Source organism: Desmodus rotundus, chromosome 2 (assembly GCF_022682495.2).
Source record: "Desmodus rotundus isolate HL8 chromosome 2, HLdesRot8A.1, whole genome shotgun sequence".
Lineage (NCBI taxonomy): Eukaryota > Metazoa > Chordata > Mammalia > Chiroptera > Phyllostomidae > Desmodus > Desmodus rotundus.
The window spans coordinates 45,783,581-45,801,518 of NC_071388.1; the positions used below are offsets into that span (position 1 = coordinate 45,783,581).

At 43.8% G+C, this 17,938-nt stretch overlaps 1 long non-coding RNA gene across 1 annotated transcript; it reads left to right on the top strand.

The window, feature by feature from the left end:
- Positions 1 to 222: 222 nt before the first annotated feature.
- LOC123479704 (uncharacterized) lies at positions 223 to 10,397 on the top strand. The gene is made up of 4 exons (XR_006655406.2): positions 223 to 339; positions 619 to 1,239; positions 6,533 to 6,586; positions 9,529 to 10,397. It is a non-coding gene; the product is annotated as an uncharacterized lncRNA (long non-coding RNA).
- The last annotated feature ends 7,541 nt before the right edge of the window (positions 10,398 to 17,938 follow it).

A 17,938-nucleotide genomic window follows, 5' to 3' on the forward strand; every position in this document is an offset into this window, starting at 1 on the left:
CTAAGACATGCACAGACATCATTATAATACCAGGGAGATGGCAATAAAAGCCCTAAAGAGGAGACAGAACCATTAGGTATTACATATACACAGAGGAATGCTCTGTCCCCCTGGAGGGTGGAGAGGCAGGACCAGGAAAGATGCCAGAGGGGAGGTGGCGTTGAAGTGGACTTCCAAGAGTGAAGCTGGATTTGCACTCACAGGGAGAGTTGGGCGGAGGGAAAAAAAACTCTAGCAAAGCCCAGAAATGGAAAAGTACAGGACCAGGAAGAGTGACTAGTTCACCTGGGTTGCAGGGCTGCATGCTCAGACGAAGCACTGAGGAATATGGCTCAACAGGTAGGTTGGGATTCATGTGGGGGTGGATGGGAGCAGGAGGGGCTGGAGCAGTGAGACCAGTTGAGAGGCATTTGAAATCGTCTGGGTGAGAAATGAAAGGATGGTGGCAGTGGAAATAGAGGGAAGGAATGGGTGTGAGAAACGTTTCAACAGAGATGCCGAAATTCCTTCAAATCTCCTTGACTAATTCTCCTCAATAACTCATACAACAATGTTCACTGCAGGCATCATACTACCTTTCCTGCCCCCGCTTTGGAAGCTTATCTTTTTATCTTCCAGGTGCATGACTTTCTGCGCAATTACTTGTCTTCAACCCATCAGAGCAGTTCAACCATGCAGTTCAAAAGTCTCGCTGTCACACTTGGCCTAGGTTGCTCCCTAGCGCTGTCTCTGTCCTCAGCAATCTTCATCTGCGTACTCAGAGAACAACAGCTCTAAATCTCCTGCACCCTCAAAACAAGATTCAGTTGGAATATAAAACATGGACAAGGACATCAGCACAGGATGTGGAAAGAAATGGCAGAGGGGGCAGAGCAGCCTTCATTGGACTTCATCTTGTGTATGCACCCTTGACTCAGCTCCACCACATCCCTCTCTTACTGCAAAGTCAAGAAAAGACTAAGATGTCATAGGCTGGGTTGGTGAGAAGAGATGAGGAGATACCAGGAGGGGCTCATTTCGGCCCAGGGGACCAACCCAGCAATAAAACGACCACAATCCTGGGAGTCACTAGCAGAGAAAATCAGAAATGGGATTGCAAAAGCACAGCTTTGTCTCTAATGAGCAAAGTGACCTCGGGCTTCTTTCTCTCTCTGAGTCTCAGTTTTGAAGTCTATAAAATAAGGATTATGACATCTACCTTATCTGCCTCCATTGAGCTGGTTGTAAAACTAGAATAAGGTGAGTATGTACCTACTTTGAATACGTAAAACACTATTTCATAAGACTATTCTCATTCAACTCAGACCCCATTCCTTAGGATAGGTAGACATGCAGAGAAGAAAGAGAAATGCAGATGCCTAAAGAACAGAGGCTGTAGGGTCCCTGTTTTCCACAACAGATCTAAGGTGATTGGTGGTATGAAACTTCTAGTCCAGGCTCCTCATCTGACAGATGAGGAAACTGAGGCACAAAAGGAGGCAATAAATGGTCTATGGTCACAAGGTGAGTTCAGAGGAAAAGCCCAGGTCCTGAGGATCTCAGGCCAGTTTTTTTTCCACCCTGTATTTCTGGCTCCCCAAACTGAACCTCCAGTGGAGAACACTGGTCCAGAAGCTGTACTTTCTTACCTGCTACATTATTAGTAAAGAGTTAAATCACTGGAATAAAGAAGAACTTAGTATAGGCTGGATCAGACCCCCTTTTTTTAACATTGTGTTTAGAATCCTAGATAAGCATTTGCTAAGATCCAGAGCATTCATGTCCTGAAAAAAAAGACTCAGTTCCAGATTTGGGATTGCCTATCAAACTTCTGTCTTCTTCCTCAAGCATTAGTGGGCAACAGGATAGGAGAAAAAAGGAAGATTTTTCCTACTAGCTGGGGCTTTGAGGTACCAATGTTCCATTAAATGTTTTACATGTACCATACCTTATTTCATCTTCCTAATAACGCTAATGGTAAATAATCTCAGTATCCTCATTTTCAGGTAAAAACAACAACAACAACAACTCTAGGACTCAGATAACTCAAGTACCTTAAGTCACAGGCTCATGTCACATTTGTGCCTAAGACCTCTGTAAACCACAGGGAGATTTTCATTAGGGAGCTGTAGCTCTTGCTCCAAATCTTTTCAACATGGGCCCCTACAAAGAATCAGAAATGTCTAATGGTATGCTCCTTTCATCCAGGAGAGTCTATGAAATACAGATTCTTTTTCTGCTTCATCTACTAGTTCATATGTCTTCTGATTCATTCATTATTACACAAGCATTTTCTGAGGCTGGCATTGTGCTGGGGCCAATGGCTAAAACAAACCCTGCAGTGAAGATTTTGAAGGCTGGCAAAGGCATGTGGTGGTGGGAGACATATTGTGTGTCTCCCTTCTCTCGCCAAAGAAAGACGGTCATGTTACTAGAGAGAGCCACAGATGTGTATCTGGAGCTATGGAGGTGGCAGAGTGAAGAAGGGAACATGTCCATACAACTAGAGGGACAGTGTGTTCAGGGTGGATGGTCTAAGGTGAGGGTAGGATGTAAGATAAGAAGAGGCTAGAATTCAGGCCAGAAAGTCTGGGGCTGATGTTAGAAGGACTCTGAGGCTGCGCTAAGGTGCTTGTTTCTTCCCAGAGTTCCAGTGCCAGCTCAGCCCAGATGTAGGTGGTGACTTTTTGTGGCTTCTTAGAGCCTTAGTTTCCCCTTCTGTAAAATGGAAGACATGAATGTTACCTATTAGAGTCCTGTGTGAGGGTGGGGCAGGGGGAAGCAATAGCAGAATGCGGTGAGCTCCTTCAAGGTAGAATGTGAAGGGAATGCAAATCACAGATATTTATAGTTGCAACAAAGTTAGACTGAAAAGACATTGCTGCTGGCCGCCAAGCACTCCCTCTGGAAATTCTGAAAACCTGCTGCCATGGGGCTATGCCCAGATCCCAGCTGGAAGCAGACTTATCTCTTCACAGCTCCTGCCAGGCTGTTCATACAATAAACACTAAGCACCCAGCATAATTCCACCTACAGAGAAGAAACCTCCTCACCCTTCTGCCCTGCCCTTTCGAACAACCAGGTCATGACAAGCTTCTTTTTTGTCATCAGTGCCTTGTCAAGTCTAGACCCTCTGAGAGGGCTTGAGAATCAATCTGATATCCCATTAGTCTCCCTAACACAGCCCCTCATTTACAGAGTCTCCATCATTCTAGGTTTCTACTAGGCATCAAAAAGCAGGGCCGTGGGGGCCCTGGCCCCTGAAGTAGTGACAGGGAGCAGGGTCCTAATATCAGCAGAATTTCTTTTTCTACCAGAGGAAATAAAAGACCACTTCGATTTCAACCTTTAAAAAAAAAAGTTTTATTGCAAATGGAACCTTTTTTTCAAATGTTATGTCTTATGGGACCCTGTATGGACAGTACTACTAGTGACCCCTCAGGTACTTCAGAGGGATTCCAGAGCAATGTTAATCAAACTTTAATGTGCATAGTAGATCTGGTTAAAATGCAGATTCTGATTTATTAGAGGTCTAGGGTGGGATTTGAAATTCTGCATCTCTCACAATCTTCTGGTTGATACAGATGCTGGCAATCCATGGAGCACACTAAGTAGCACGGGTCCAGAGCTCTAAGGATTACCATTCGAAAACCATTGATTCTTAGGATAGAGAAACTATGAGCCTCACCACTCCCTATCCCCAGAGATGTTAAACCAAGGTGTCTGGATTAGATTCTCCTCTTTCGAACTGTGAAGTCAGCTTCTGCAATCGACTCCACACCAAGATGCTAGGATTACCTCCTTTATACTTCCCCCTAGCTGCAGCTGTCTATTATCTCCACAAGGTAGTCTGGGAAATTCCTAAGAGGCTTAGCCCTGATGCAGAGTTTGAGGCCTAGCCTTTACTCTAGCAGAAAAGTATAAGAGGTTCAGGAAAATTCTCTCCACCCTCATCTACCACCCAAACACATAGAAGAGAGAAAGACAGAGAGACAGACAGAGAAATAAAGCCACTGGTTCTTGAAAAGGATGGCCTTTTGACAGCCATCTTCTCCCTGCCCTCTCCTAACCCCAGATGATGAAGGATGGAAGGCATTTTCCTCATACACACTCCCTGTCCATCAGAATCCCCTCCCCCTTCAGGACTGAGATGCTCCCATTGAGGTCAAAGGTATTTTTAGCTATGTTCATGTGGCCCATGCTTGGCCAAGCCTCCCTGGACGTTAATCTTGGATTCTGCAAATGCCAGGTCTTCTAATCCAGGAGGCACAGAAGTGACAGGGAAATCTGAGTGCAATGGAAAATGCAGCACATGGCTTTTTGAGGATTTCGTCCAATTTCCCTGTATGATTAAAAACAACAACAGTTAACACCTAATGCTCAGAAATGCTCAGAAAATGCTTCATCATTTATAGAGTACTTCCACTGACGTCGCCTCATTTGATCTTCTCAAGAGGCTCATGGGAAAGGCAAGGCTAAAATGTTCTTATTTCTATATAATGGAAGGGCCAGGTAGATTGGTAAGATGACAGAGCTAGTAAGTGTCAAACCTGGGTCTTTGGATTCCAGGTTCAAACTCCGTGCCCTTCACCATACCTACATGCAACCCCAACTTTTTGTTTCTTCCTCAAATTTGGTTTTATTTTGGGGGTTAAACATTGCAAGAATCCATATCATCAGATCTTCATGTTAAAAGCCTGGGGTTATAGATGCTTTTAAGAATTGGAAGACTATAGTCAAGGCAGCACAGATCAGTCATAGTCATGGGAGAAGGCAGAGAACAGACTCAAAAGAGATTGACCAAAGAGAGATTAATTAAAAGATAATTTGCAAAGCTGTGGGCAGAGTTAAGAAAAAACTGAGAGATGGTGATGTACCTTAAGGCTAATAACAACTGGGAACTGTTACCAGTCCTTAGCATGAAAGGGCAAAGGGAAAGGCAAGGTACCAGAATTTAGTGACTATAAACCAGTAGAGGGCTAATTGGAGTTGTGCTCTTTGACAGAGGCATGCAGCCATTGCCAACCTATGGCCATCAAAGAGGGTGCTAGGGGAAGAAATATCCTCACTTCTCCCTTCTCCCACCCTGCAATCACCTATTAGTGCTGGACTGAATCTAACCAGAAGCCAGAGTGCAAGGAACCTACTGGTCTCCATTAAGGTTAACCTCCTGGAGAGACGAGCAGAGAAGAAGGAAAGTGAAGGGTCAAACAGAATACCCAGCACATAGTTGCTGGTTGCTACCATAGCCAAGAAATTGGTGGAGCGAGACATGGCATTGAGTCTAAGGGGTTGGAATTTGAGGGGGAAGTGGTAGCCCTGTCCTCCCAGAGTGGAGTCACCCTAGAGCCCAGCTTCAGCACTCTGGGAGCCAATTTGGCCCTAGGTCTCAGGGGTGCACAAGAAAAACCAGACCAAAGGTGAATGGACTAACCACACAGGCAAAGCTGGCCGTCCTGGGGTATGGGTTTAAATCCCAGTTCTTCCATGTTGCTACGTGTGACCCTAGACAATTTATTTCATCTGAGTCTCTGTATCTTTGTCTGTGAAATGAATATAATAACCCCTGGACTGCCTGGATCAGGACATGCGGCACCTAGACACTGAGGAGCCACATAAGAATGCCACATCAGGAAGCCATGTAAGAATGCCGTGGATTCCAGACTGGCTGGACCACCAACATCTCATTTGCTCTCTGTAAAGCACAGCTCCTCATACCTATATTTGAGGGAAGTTAAAGTCAAAGGAGCCCTAGAATCATTTCATCAACCTTATCATATAAAAAGAAGAAACTTTTAAGGGACCTAAAAAGGTCCCTTAGTTAATGGCGGAGCTGGGGCCACACAGGTCTTCTCTCATAGTCCCATGGTGCCCCTCTTACCTGCCTTTGTGCGTGATAGTCAAATGAGATAGAAGACAGCCACCATTGGATTGGTGGTTGTTGTGATTATAATTAATAAAAATTTTACCTACAGACCTATCACACAGGGCTGAAAAGTCCCATTTTTAACTATGACTTTAAGGGCATGGTAAAGTGTGAATATTTTATCAGAGCCAAAATAAAATATCCAAGAGCTCTCCAGCAAGTGTGTGAGTTCATCAGAGTAGCTAGGAATTATGAACAATAGTATAAATGGAGTCACTTAAAAGTGGACCTGGAGCTGCCAGGCCAGAGGAACTGCTTTGCACATCTTATGCCTCAAATCTTTGGAATGATAAAACAGGGCCTGAGCAACCTATGCCTTACAAAAGAATTGTTTGGAAAGATAACAAAAAAGCAGTCATTATGACTACGGGACTGAAAATTTAAAACATTGTTTAGAATTACTGTCACTATGTTATGTGATCTGCACCAATAGAAATTATTTCCTTCTATTGATGTAATTGTTCCCCATTCTCTTCTCCTAAATACCCGTTGCCTTTGTCTCTTAATTGGAACATTATATGGGCTTCTGCTTGAATTAATGATTCCCCAGTAGCTATTGTTATTGATCTCAAATAAATGCTAATTTACTTCTGACTTTGAAAGTCCTTTTTGTTTTTATGTTAACAGGATAAATGTCACTTAGCAGAGGACAGGATCCTGAGGGCACAGGACACAGGACAGGTAAGTTGTTATGGACAGTGTGTGGCAGAAAAGGCCAAAGCTTGATATGCTCCCTATGAAGAAAGAAAATCTTGGGCAAGGACATACAAGGTTGGGGACTTGGTCCCAACCCTACATGGATAGAGGATGAATTGGATACAGGGGGAAAGCCAGACGAAGGAGGCTGATGGGCTTGCCAAGGCCTCCCTGTGAGCTGGCGGAATCAGGCTCTCTGTTCTTAGGGCCCTTCTTTAGTAGCCAGACCCTATGGGACAGACACTTCCATATGTGGACTTCTCAATGAAGAGTTTGTTACAGGGCGATCACATGTCACATTGCAGCTTTGAACCTCAAAGCAAAAGTTTTAACCTTTAAAAACTGAAGATCTCTAGCTTTCAGCCTGTCTGGACCAGCTAACTCTCCATTGACCTAATTCTGTTCTGCTTCTCCCATATGTCCCATTACCTCAACTGCTCCTCTACTCCACCAGTTTCATTAGTTTCTCCATGCAGTTATTCAACAAACATTCACTGAGTACCAACAACATGTCAGGCACAATGCTTATCACCAGGTACATAGAGGTGAGTTTGCAGAGGAGTTGGATGGAAGCTACTTCACTGAAAACAAACATGTTAGAAAAGATTGGCTCAATCTAGAGCCCAGTGCTGAGCAAAGCCATTTAATGTTCCTGGAAGGGCCATTTTCACCACAAACATCCTAAATAAAATTGTACATAGTACATCCAGAGAGCCCAACACGCTCTCTCTAAAGACTCGGATGGAACTGGAGAGAATTATGCTAAGTGAAATAAATCAGGCAGTGAAAGACAAATACCATATGATCTCACATATAATGGAACCTAATCAACAAAACAAACAAGCAAGCAAAATATAACCAGGGACATTGAAATAAAGAACAAGCTGACAGTAACCAGAGGGGAGTGGGGAGGGAATAACAGGGGGGAAAAGGGGAAGGGTCATCAAGAAACAGGTATAAAGGACCCATAGACAAAGCCAAAGCGGGGTAGGATTGAGGGTGGGAGGTGGGGGTGAGTGGTGTGGGGGAAAGTGGTGGTGAGGAAATGGAGACAACTGTATTCAAACAACAATAAAAAAATGATTAAAAAACCCAATATAAGAACATACTTAAAAGAAGACACAGATAATACAACGCTGTATCTCAGAACACAGGAGATAGTTAGGCAACGTGGAAACCATCCCAGTCTACTGCTTCGTGTATGACCTCGGGAAAGTTTCTTTCACCTCTCTGAGCCTTCTTTTCCTCCTCTGGGTAACAGCAATAATTATAGTGCCTCCCTCTTGGAGCCACCATAAGAATAATATACGTTCATACATGTCAAGGTCTGAGAACAGTTTCCAGCAGGCCAAGTACTCAGCAAATAGTCTCTGCTATTGCTATTATAGGTAAACTGAGGCCATGGTGGGATGTGATTTATCTAATGCCTCTTACCTAGTTAGGGGCGGATCCAGGGTGGGAACTTAGATGTCTCAATATCAGGCCAATGTTCTTTCCATGCAACCTACTACCTGCACTGGGGAATCCACAATGTGATTTTAGCCATATCCCATTTAAATGTTTAAACAAACTAGGAAATTTGAGATTGTACTACCATGCAGAGCCTTTCTCATTTGGGCCACTAGAAGGGTTATATTTCTTCCACTCAAGTAACCCCATTGTCAACAACCAATCATCTTCCTCCCCTCCTTGCTAAGGAAACTAAAGCCTCTGGCCTACCTCCATGACCAACACTCAAGGCCAAGTATTTCCTCCCATCCTTATCTTGCTGAATCACTGTACCTCTGCAGCCCAAATCTTTACAGTTACTTCCTCATCTCATTTCTTTGCTTAGATTGAGCACTATTTTCACAATCCCATTGCCTAGAGGTTTGCAAACAGGTGCAGAATCTGTGGGTCCCTGATGTGAAGATCTGGGGCTCCCCGGTGGGTCAGCACACCCACCCAATTCACAGCTGGGGTGGTGGCAAGCCAATGCCAGAGTTCAGTGAAATTAACAGACACTGGGTATTTGTGTCACATCAGAGCATATTTAACAGCCCACTGATTACTCACAGCCTAAGCCCTACCCACTTACTGATTCCACTGAATCACAAAGTGTTAGGGCTTGGTGCAACTTCAGAAATGATTTGCTCTGATCTCTCTCTCTCTCTCTCTCTCTCTCTCTCTCTCTCTCTCTCACACACACACACACACACACACAGGAAGACTCTATTCTAGAATCTTGCGGAAAGAGCAACAGAATGTAGGGGTCCAGGGTTTGGACTCTTTAGCCAAACTGCCTGGGCTCAATCTTGTTTCTACCAATCACTGCGAGCCTTGCTCAACTTACTTTTAGTCACTGTGCCTCAGTTTCCTCATCAGCAAAATGAGGTAAAGATACTTATAAGGATTGTTTGAGAATTGAATGAGTTAATATCTTACTAAGTACTTAGAACAGTACCTGGCGTATAACAAGCGCTATGTGTTTAAAATAAACAAACCAAGACAGAAGACTGTGTGAGTCTCAGTAGTTACATGCCTATTCCGGGCAATCATGGATTGGGTTAAATGGTCTCTGGGGTCTTCCCTCTCGCCCCCCACTGTCATGATGATGGCACTCCTTGCTGGGAAAGTTAGGTCTGGAAATGCCACCCTGGGCTACTCTCTGAGAAGTCGAAACAGCTCTTTGGAAGTAGCAAGAAGAGCTTGATCACAGTGGTTAAACTTACCTGAGGCAAAAACCTCTGCAGCCCTCACTTATGCCTCGGTCTTAGTCAAAGTTACTGCAGGAGGCCCTCAGGAGCTTGGAAATGGAGAGTGTACCCACTGGCAGTGTCCCCAAGGCCTCTGTCAGACATCACTTTGCTGAGGAGTCGCTGGGCACTCCTCCACTCGTGCTCCCTTTCTGCCTCCCTCTGATCTACCTCCTGTTTGATCTCTTGAAGGTGGCTGAGGACCCAGAGAATCCTGACTTTCATTCCACCCAAGTATTTTCCTTCAGATCCTGATTTCATTAAAAGAACTGATTCATTTGGTTCTGCTGCTTCGGGGAGAAGAGAGTGATGGAGAACGAGGACAAACTGGATGTGTACAAAGAGATGTAATTAAAGAAACGCACTGCTTGCTGAAGATGAGGAAGGTGCCAGGCACCTCACTGGTGCTGGACACAAGACTTGAGCGACAGGAAAGCTTTCCAGACACCCGTGAAACCAGAGTGCAGGCTGTCTTTCCACACCTCATTCTGTTTGCTATGCCTTTGATGCTGAGGGCAGGGATGGGCAGGACACCTGTTCAGACTTAGGTTGCTCCTCTCCTTCCCTCTGACATTGTAACTCAAGCCCTCATCACTCTCATCTTCTCTCCAGTCTTTAAGACCACCTCCCTTGCCTTCAGTCCTCCACGAAGTCCAAGTGCCTTTGCTGCTAAATTACCACTCCAACAGCCAGCTTCTCATTGTGCCATTGTCCTGCTCCAACACTCCCAATCTCCTTGCAGCCTCTAAGACAAAGTCAAACTCTTCACTGCTCCTCAAGTTGCACTAGTCTTATTGCCCATAGCTTCTCTACTCAATCAAAATTAGGCTCTGTTTTTCCACCCCAAACTGTCATTCTTTGTCCTCCACTAAGAATACCTCACCTCTACAGAAACCGTGGGCTCTAACCATTTAGTAGCTCTGTAGCCTTGGGAAAGTTACTTAACCTCTCTAAGCTTCATGTTCTTCACTAATGATGTTAAGAGAGAAGGACTTTACTGAAGAGAAACTAGGATAATAAACAAGGGCTTAAGCACGGTATCATGAACATAGTAAGTGCTCAATAAAAGATGACTATAATAATAATGATAATGCTGATGATTGTTCTCTCTCAAGTCATCCCTCCCACACAGCTCTATTTCTCCTTCTTTTGAAGACCCCTGTGCCACTCCCATATTCTACATGTTATAGTTGTTTTCCAAGTTTTCCTTGTCCCACTCTCTGGAAGCAGGGACTATGACTGGTCCACATGTGGCTCCTTTGTCTCATCTAAAAATGGACCCTGGTATGTAGTAGGTGCTCAGTAAAGGTTTCTTTCATTGGGGCCAGAGAAAGTAGGTGGTGATCCTGAGCTACTCAGAGGAGTAATGGGTCCCTCCTCAGAAATGAGACAGAACTGCTCACTGTGGACCCTGCGTGCATAGACACACAGCACAGCCTGGGCAGCCAGAGGGACCAACTGGTCAGCTCTATGAACTTTATTTTCATATTCTAACACCCTACTTCCTAAAGTCTAGACCAAGGTTATTCTTAGTCACCAGAAAGAATGGGGTAGGGGAGAAGTGAGTCCAAGAAAGTGCTGCATTTATACTCATCACTGAGAATCTGTTTGGGAAATGGGAAAAGGGATGGAAAAAGATCCTGTTTTCTGAAACTCAAAAAAGAAAAATAGGAGTGACAGTGGAATGGTCTGTGCCTTACTCTCTCTCAGGCTCAGAGGTAAGATGCTGCCCTATATATGGAATTGATCAGGGACATTCTCCTCCCAGTTACATGGAACTCCACAGCTGGATGAGGGTGAACTCAGAGGGGCCCCAGCTTTCTGACTTATCTGAACCACAAGCCTTGGCTGGCAGGCATACAGTTGTCTCTACCCCAAACTGACCTCATTTGAAATTCCCCATGTTGCTCTCACGGCCAGAGCTAAAGTCTGGTCATTGGGCTCAGACACTCTAGGTTGTAGGTCAGTTTACTCACAGTAGCTGTCCTCTCTGAATTCCAACCTGAAAAGATAAGCTGGCCTATCCCATACCTCCCGGGAGTCTAGATCTGAAGGGAGACCCAGGGTTCATGCAGTCTAGTCTAACCCGGCCCCAGAGGCAGGGTCACATGACTAGAAAGTGATGAGCCAGGCCTGGCTCTCAGTCCAGTACACTGTCCATGGCCCCAAAATGCCCCCGGTGGCTATTTAATCCAAGGACACAACCCATGAAGAAAGGAGGAGGTTGTGAAATGCTTCTACTAGAAGCCCAGTGCTGGCTTCAAGCCCAGACGGTTCTCTCCCAACCCTTCTAACCTAGTATCAGTTCAGCAATTTTCAGCCCACTCGTTCATATTAACCCTTCTCATCCAAGATGCCAAGGCCTGGCTTCCAATGAGCAGCCCCTGAGAACAGCTGAGTTGACTTCTGCTTGCACCTTCCTGACACCTCCACTGGCAAGACCTTGCTGTTGAGCAATCACCTTGTGCAAACTGACTCTTCCTTGCCCTTCACAATTACTCAGCAACTCTGCAAAACAGTATCTCAACTGTTTATTTTCATTTCAAGCTTGCAATTGAAAAGCTAGCTTTGTGGTTTTTTCTTTCCCCTGAGGAACTTATAAGGACCTGAGGGATTTCTTTGACTCTGACTACCAGCTTAACACACCTCCATCTTCTGCTAGCCCCCAGTCTGTGCCAGGTAACACAGCAGGTGCCAGAGAGGAACGAAGATATCTCCCCAGAGGGAAGATGCACCCAAATGGAGACTTAGCATTCACTCAATCTTCCTCTTCCCCATCTCCCCACCCCCAGGGCCACCAACCAACACATACTTCCATGGAATCCTGCCAGCCTGGGTCATTATCTCCCATGTTTGCTCTGCAGTTTTATAGTTTACAAAGCATTTTAACCTCACTGCATGTGATGTCTGAGACCTCCCTGAAGGATAGGCAGAGCAGGTGTTCACATTAAAGAGGAGATAATTATATATATTTATTCATATATCTGGGACTGATCTGACTGAGTTTGTATAGTTAGAAAGGAGAGTCAACCTCTGACTCCAAATCCAGTGTTTCTTGTGATCTTCCTTCTCTCAGCTCCTTTCCTGATTATCCATCTTGCATGCCTAGTGAAATGGAACTTTCTAGAACACCCTTCTTTTGAGATTATTTGCATTTACAAAGTTTCAGAGACTTTCAACTGCCTGCAAGATAAAATTCCAATGATTCAGCTGGTTTTTGAAGAACCTCTTCAGTGTGACTCCAAAGTGTCTCCCCAAAATTATTTCCACGACTTCAGCCTGGTGGGTCTATGTAAATTTCCTACAATTTTCTATGCACTTTTTAAACCTTTGTACCTTTATCCTGTTGGTTACCTAGACATCCCCACACTTCAACCCTGATTTACCCTTCAAGATGATGCTGCTTTGAAAGCTACCTCCTATTAGAAGTCTCCCCTAGACACCCTCAGATCCCAGTGAGGTCTCTCCTGTGAAATTCCACAGCCTGTATTAACCATACTGCTTGCTGGGCCTAGAGAGCAAACCTGTATCAGTAGGAACTGAAGGTAGACTCTACCTGTTATCTTTTACCTCAGCCCAGGGCTGGGCTTTGCATGTCAGAAAAGGGTCATCACATGCATCTATTGCTGTTTCTCTACAATATTAGGTTCAAAAACAGTATGGGGTAGGATTTGACTTCTCACGACCATCCAAGAAACAGTCAAAAAATGTTGAATCAAAAATGGAAAACATCCATTCTACCACTAAAATATTAAATGTGCCCTCTTTTGTCAAAGGAGGGGGGAAATAGGGAGGAGGAGGAAGGGGTGGAGAGGGATGACTTCAGTTCAAAGTGAAGGGGCCTGATTCCCATCTCAAGGCCCTATAACGAACGTGCAGCACTGGGAGTAGAGAGCCAGCACTCTGGGTCATTAGTGGTGGTATCCCTGTGCCATTTTACATGGGAACCTCAGTTTTCCGGCAAATGTGTGATTGCCCCATCTCAGTCTACCTCACTGGATAATAGATGGAAATGTGCTTTGTAAGTGTAAATGCTGAACCTATATGAAGGATAGTTAATCTCCAAAGTCCAGGCCACCTATTCCTTTCTACTCCTGCCTAGTGTCTTTCCTCTGCTAAAATCCGTGAGACCATTTGGATCCATAGAGGAGCGAATGCTCCCTTTTGCACTTATGCTGTTGACTGATGGCCCTTTGATGCTGGAAATGTCCCACGGTCCTTGAGCTATTATTAGGGATGGTTAAATTGGCAGAGGGAGGTTATAAACAGTCAGCATGGCCATCACTAGCCTTTTGGTTTCCCATTTTGGGAACCAGTTTGAAAACAAAACTTTTCTTTTAAAGAGATTGTAGTTCTGAAGTTCTTCACAACACACTGAGAGGAAAGAGAATTGTGCTTTGCAAGACTGGAGGATTTGTCTTCCGTGAGTTTCCTAAGCCCCAGCCCTTAACACTGGAACATTGGTTCCAAACTGCTACTTGAGCCTTGAAGTACAGCCAGGTTGGGTGGACTTCCGAGTGCTTCCACTGTTGGCTTGTCTGATCCTTAATGCCCTTAATGCCCTGCCTTGAGACAAATGTCCAAATGGAGCAGAATCTCAGGGAACAGCAAGGGAGTTAGGGAGGGAGGACTTTGGGGCTGAGGGACTCCCGGTTTCTTGCTCCTGAATCCATGTCTGTCTCTGAGCTACCCATGAAAATTTCTACCTTCTACATCAAGTTCCCATGTCCTGGCAGGCTGCAGAGAACCATCATCATAACCTACCCCCCTCCCAACACACTTTTGCAACCTCGCTTCATTTACCACCCCCATCTCCTAAAGCAGACAAGATATTTTAAAACCCTTGTTTTGATCTTCTTTGCATATCAGTTACACTATTTCTGAGCGTGTTTATTTTTATTTTATTTTTCCGGTGGTGAGCCCATTGCTTTGAGCCCTCTGCTCGCACGTTTCCACTTCCTCTCACTTTCCTGAGCACTGCTGTGGCCTTCAGGCATGTGGCTCAGGCTAGGCTGGATGGTTCTCATGAGTCTGTGGCCTTTGATAGAGCCAGGGGAGGTAGGTTCTCCTACCACTGGGGCTCCATTGCTTCTAACATCTGCAGAGGCAAGATGAAATTTCAGTTATGTTTTCTCTGCCTCATATCCCAAAGAAGTAGTTCTGACTACCAGTTGGGGGATAAGGGAGTAGGGAGGGAAGCTCTGGACTGGGCATGAGAAAGACCAGAGTTTTACTTCCAACTTTGATACTGACCTTGAGAAGGTCCTCTATACTCTTTGGTTTGGATTTAAAATTTCTAAAGCTCTTTCTGACTCGAACTTTCTAGGATTCTAACCAACATAGGGACACTGCTCTATGATAAAATAACTTCTTTATTGAGGATCAGCTTAGGGCCAGTTACTGAGATGGATGTGTTGGAGATGTAGGGATGACTGAGATACCCTGCTCGCAAGGAGTGATGACTGAGATTTGTGGGATAAAGCATCCCCTCAGGGTAGAATCTTGTGAAATGTGTGTGGTATGACTCGTGAGAAGTCCCAGCTAAACCCTGCTAGTGAGTCATGGCATATGTCTAAGCCCACATGCTTCCCAACATTTTTCATATCATGGCATACTTAGAAAGTGATATTATTTGTCTGGCATACTGGGCAAATGAACAAGGCTGCTCTTGTCTTGTGGCAACCAACCTATTAATTCTTGCTGTACTGGGCCTTTCCTTGCCCTCCAAGGGCTAGGGAAACAATATTTGGGCTTGCTAGGGTCCAGGTTTGGGAAGTTTTGGTTGAAATGTTTAAGACACCTTATTCTTTAACCAGAAAAACAGTGGTTTTCTGGCCTATTTAAAAAAAGAAAACCCCACAACATTCTAGAAAGGGAAAAAGTTGGGTTTTAAAACCAGAGCAAATAAATTCAGATAGAGAATCCACCATTTGCCAGCTCTGTGTCCTCAGATTAAAGCTCAGTTTCTTCTGCCTTGAAAATGGAAATAATATTCTCAACTTCTACAGAACTAAATAAGAGAACATACCTCAGCACATTTTAAGGACTCAATGAATGTTAGCTATTATTATTATGGCTAACGTGAAACAGGAAATTACAGATCATCTGGTCCAATCCTCTCATTTGAGAGAAGAAAAAATTTTGACTTCATCATACTCACACAGCTACTTAGTAACTGAGCTGGGACTAGAACTCAAGCCCTCCAATTTCAGTCCTGTACTTTTATATAATAAATGGAATAATACACCATTCAATATATTAAGAAAAAACAAATCCTCAGTATTTAGGGTAGGTCATTCTTCCCTGATGAAGTTTTAAAATGGTTTACCAGTTACCCTGTCTTAGGCATGGGCATGAATGAGATAACCTCCTGAAAGTTTCCCTTATATTCCAAGTAGGTAGCCAAGGGCCAACTTCTTTGGCTTCAGAAGGTAAAGGAAGGGGCACAGCGGGTACACATCTGGCATCCCAGATGCCAATGCACCATAACATCAATCCAGAACTCCCATTTTACATGTGAACATACTGAATCTCTGGTTCACTCAGAGCCACACATCATGGTCAACAGCAGAATGAGAACTAGAACTTGAATTTCAGACTTGTTAATGGTGTTCTTTCCAGATGTCTGCAGACATTGACCATGTCACATGAGCCTACAAACATGCTAACTTGCCCTACAAAGTCAGTTATTCATTTAAATGTGTTTTCTTCCTATTTTTCTTCCTACCAGCCTCAAAGGATAAGGCAACTTATTGGAAATACAGTTACAAATAATAAAGTGTGCACAAAAAGAAACTCTAATATCTTAGAAATAGACCGTAGGATATTCAAGTCCATGCTGTCCAATGTGGTAGCCACTAGGCTTAAATTTAAATTAATTATAATTATATATAATAAAAAATTTAGTTCCTCAGTTTTGGTAGCCACATTTTAAGTGCTCAGTAGCCACATGTGGCTAGTGGCTACTTATTGGATATGGCAGATACTGAATATTTTTATGATTGTAGACATTTCTTTTAGACAAGCTATCTAGACAGGTAACTGTAGTGCCACATATTTTCAGTAATTCAGTCAAAATATTGGCTCTGAGCTTTGTTTTAGTAAAGAAAAAAGAAAAAGAACACTGGGACAAAAGTAAAGAAAAAGCCAAAGCAAAGCCAATTGTGTCATTACCAGTTCCTCTAGGGAAGCAAAGCTCTTCTAGCACTTAGACAAAAAAAATTCTCATTTGGGGCTTTATAGAAAACATTACTGAGTGACATGGCAAATGATGTCCGGAGAAACCACAAGAGACAATGGAGTCACCAATTTCAATGTCCATTTTTATATTGATTCACTGTAAAGGTTGAGGGTATAATTCACCAAAATTAACCTAAGGAAAAACAGTTGTCTGAGTGGGGTGGGGTAGAGGTACAATACTTACTTACTTGATCCCAGAGAAGAATACCTTAGTAACATTGGCCAGGTGAATTTGTTCTAAGGGAGTGACATTTCCTGAGGCCAGTATGACAAGGTGAAACAGCCATTGGAGATCCAGAAGAAGAACATCCAAACAGAAGGATAAGCAAGTGCAAAGTTCCTCAGTTTGGAAAATATTGGCAAGTTCGAGAGAGAAAAAAGACCAGTAAACATTGTGGACAAGTCTGAGAGTGGAGGGAGATGATGCTGGGCAGGTAGGCAGGCCCAGGCCCTGCAGAGTTTTACAGTTCATGGTAAGAGGGTTTAGCCGAGAGGCGACATTATAATTTATGATTTTAGAAGCATCACTCTGGCTACTGCATGAAAAGCTGACTATGGGGGCAAAAGTCTGAACAGAAAGAATATGATAATAGTTGGAATAAGATGCTCAGCAGTGGAGATAATGAAAAATAGTCTAAATTGACATATATTCTTACATATGGTTTGAAGAAAATGAAAAAAACCACACAGAATGACTGTGAATAACTATGAACAAATACCTACAAATCTCAGTACCACTTATTGTGACAGGAAAGACTTGGGGAGGAGAAACTGGGGGTAGAAGAGGGGTAAACCAATTGTTTGGTTTGGGTCAAAGTTTGTGTGAAATACCTATTTGATATTTCCCTTGAAGTTAGGAGCTCAAGGGAGAAGTCAGATGGAGGTAGAGACTTGGGGTTATCTTCATAGAGATGGTAGAATAAAGCCATGGGACTTAATGAGTTCGTCTAAGAAGAGTGTAAAAAGAATAAAAACAAGAACCTCCAAGATATAATATGGAGAAGAGTCAGACGAGGAGACAGGAAGGCAAGAGCAAACCAGGTGAGTGTGGAATCACAGAAGGCTAGAGAAGAAAACACTCCAAAAAGTAGAATAAACATGGTTTAATTCTACTGAACAGTCCATTAGTTGAGTAACTTTTGGCTTTGGAAGCACATAGATCGGTAGGGACCTTGTAAAGGGCTGTTTAAGTGTAGTGATAGGATCCAAAGAAAAGTGGAGCAGAGCTGAGGGAGCAGAGTTGATTGGAGCTGAAGAAGTGGAGGGCAGAAATGTACGCCTTACTTTTGCAGAGTTTTTTGAAGGCATCAACCAAAGAGGTGGCAAGTGGAGGGACATATAGGATCAAGGGAAGGTTGTTTTT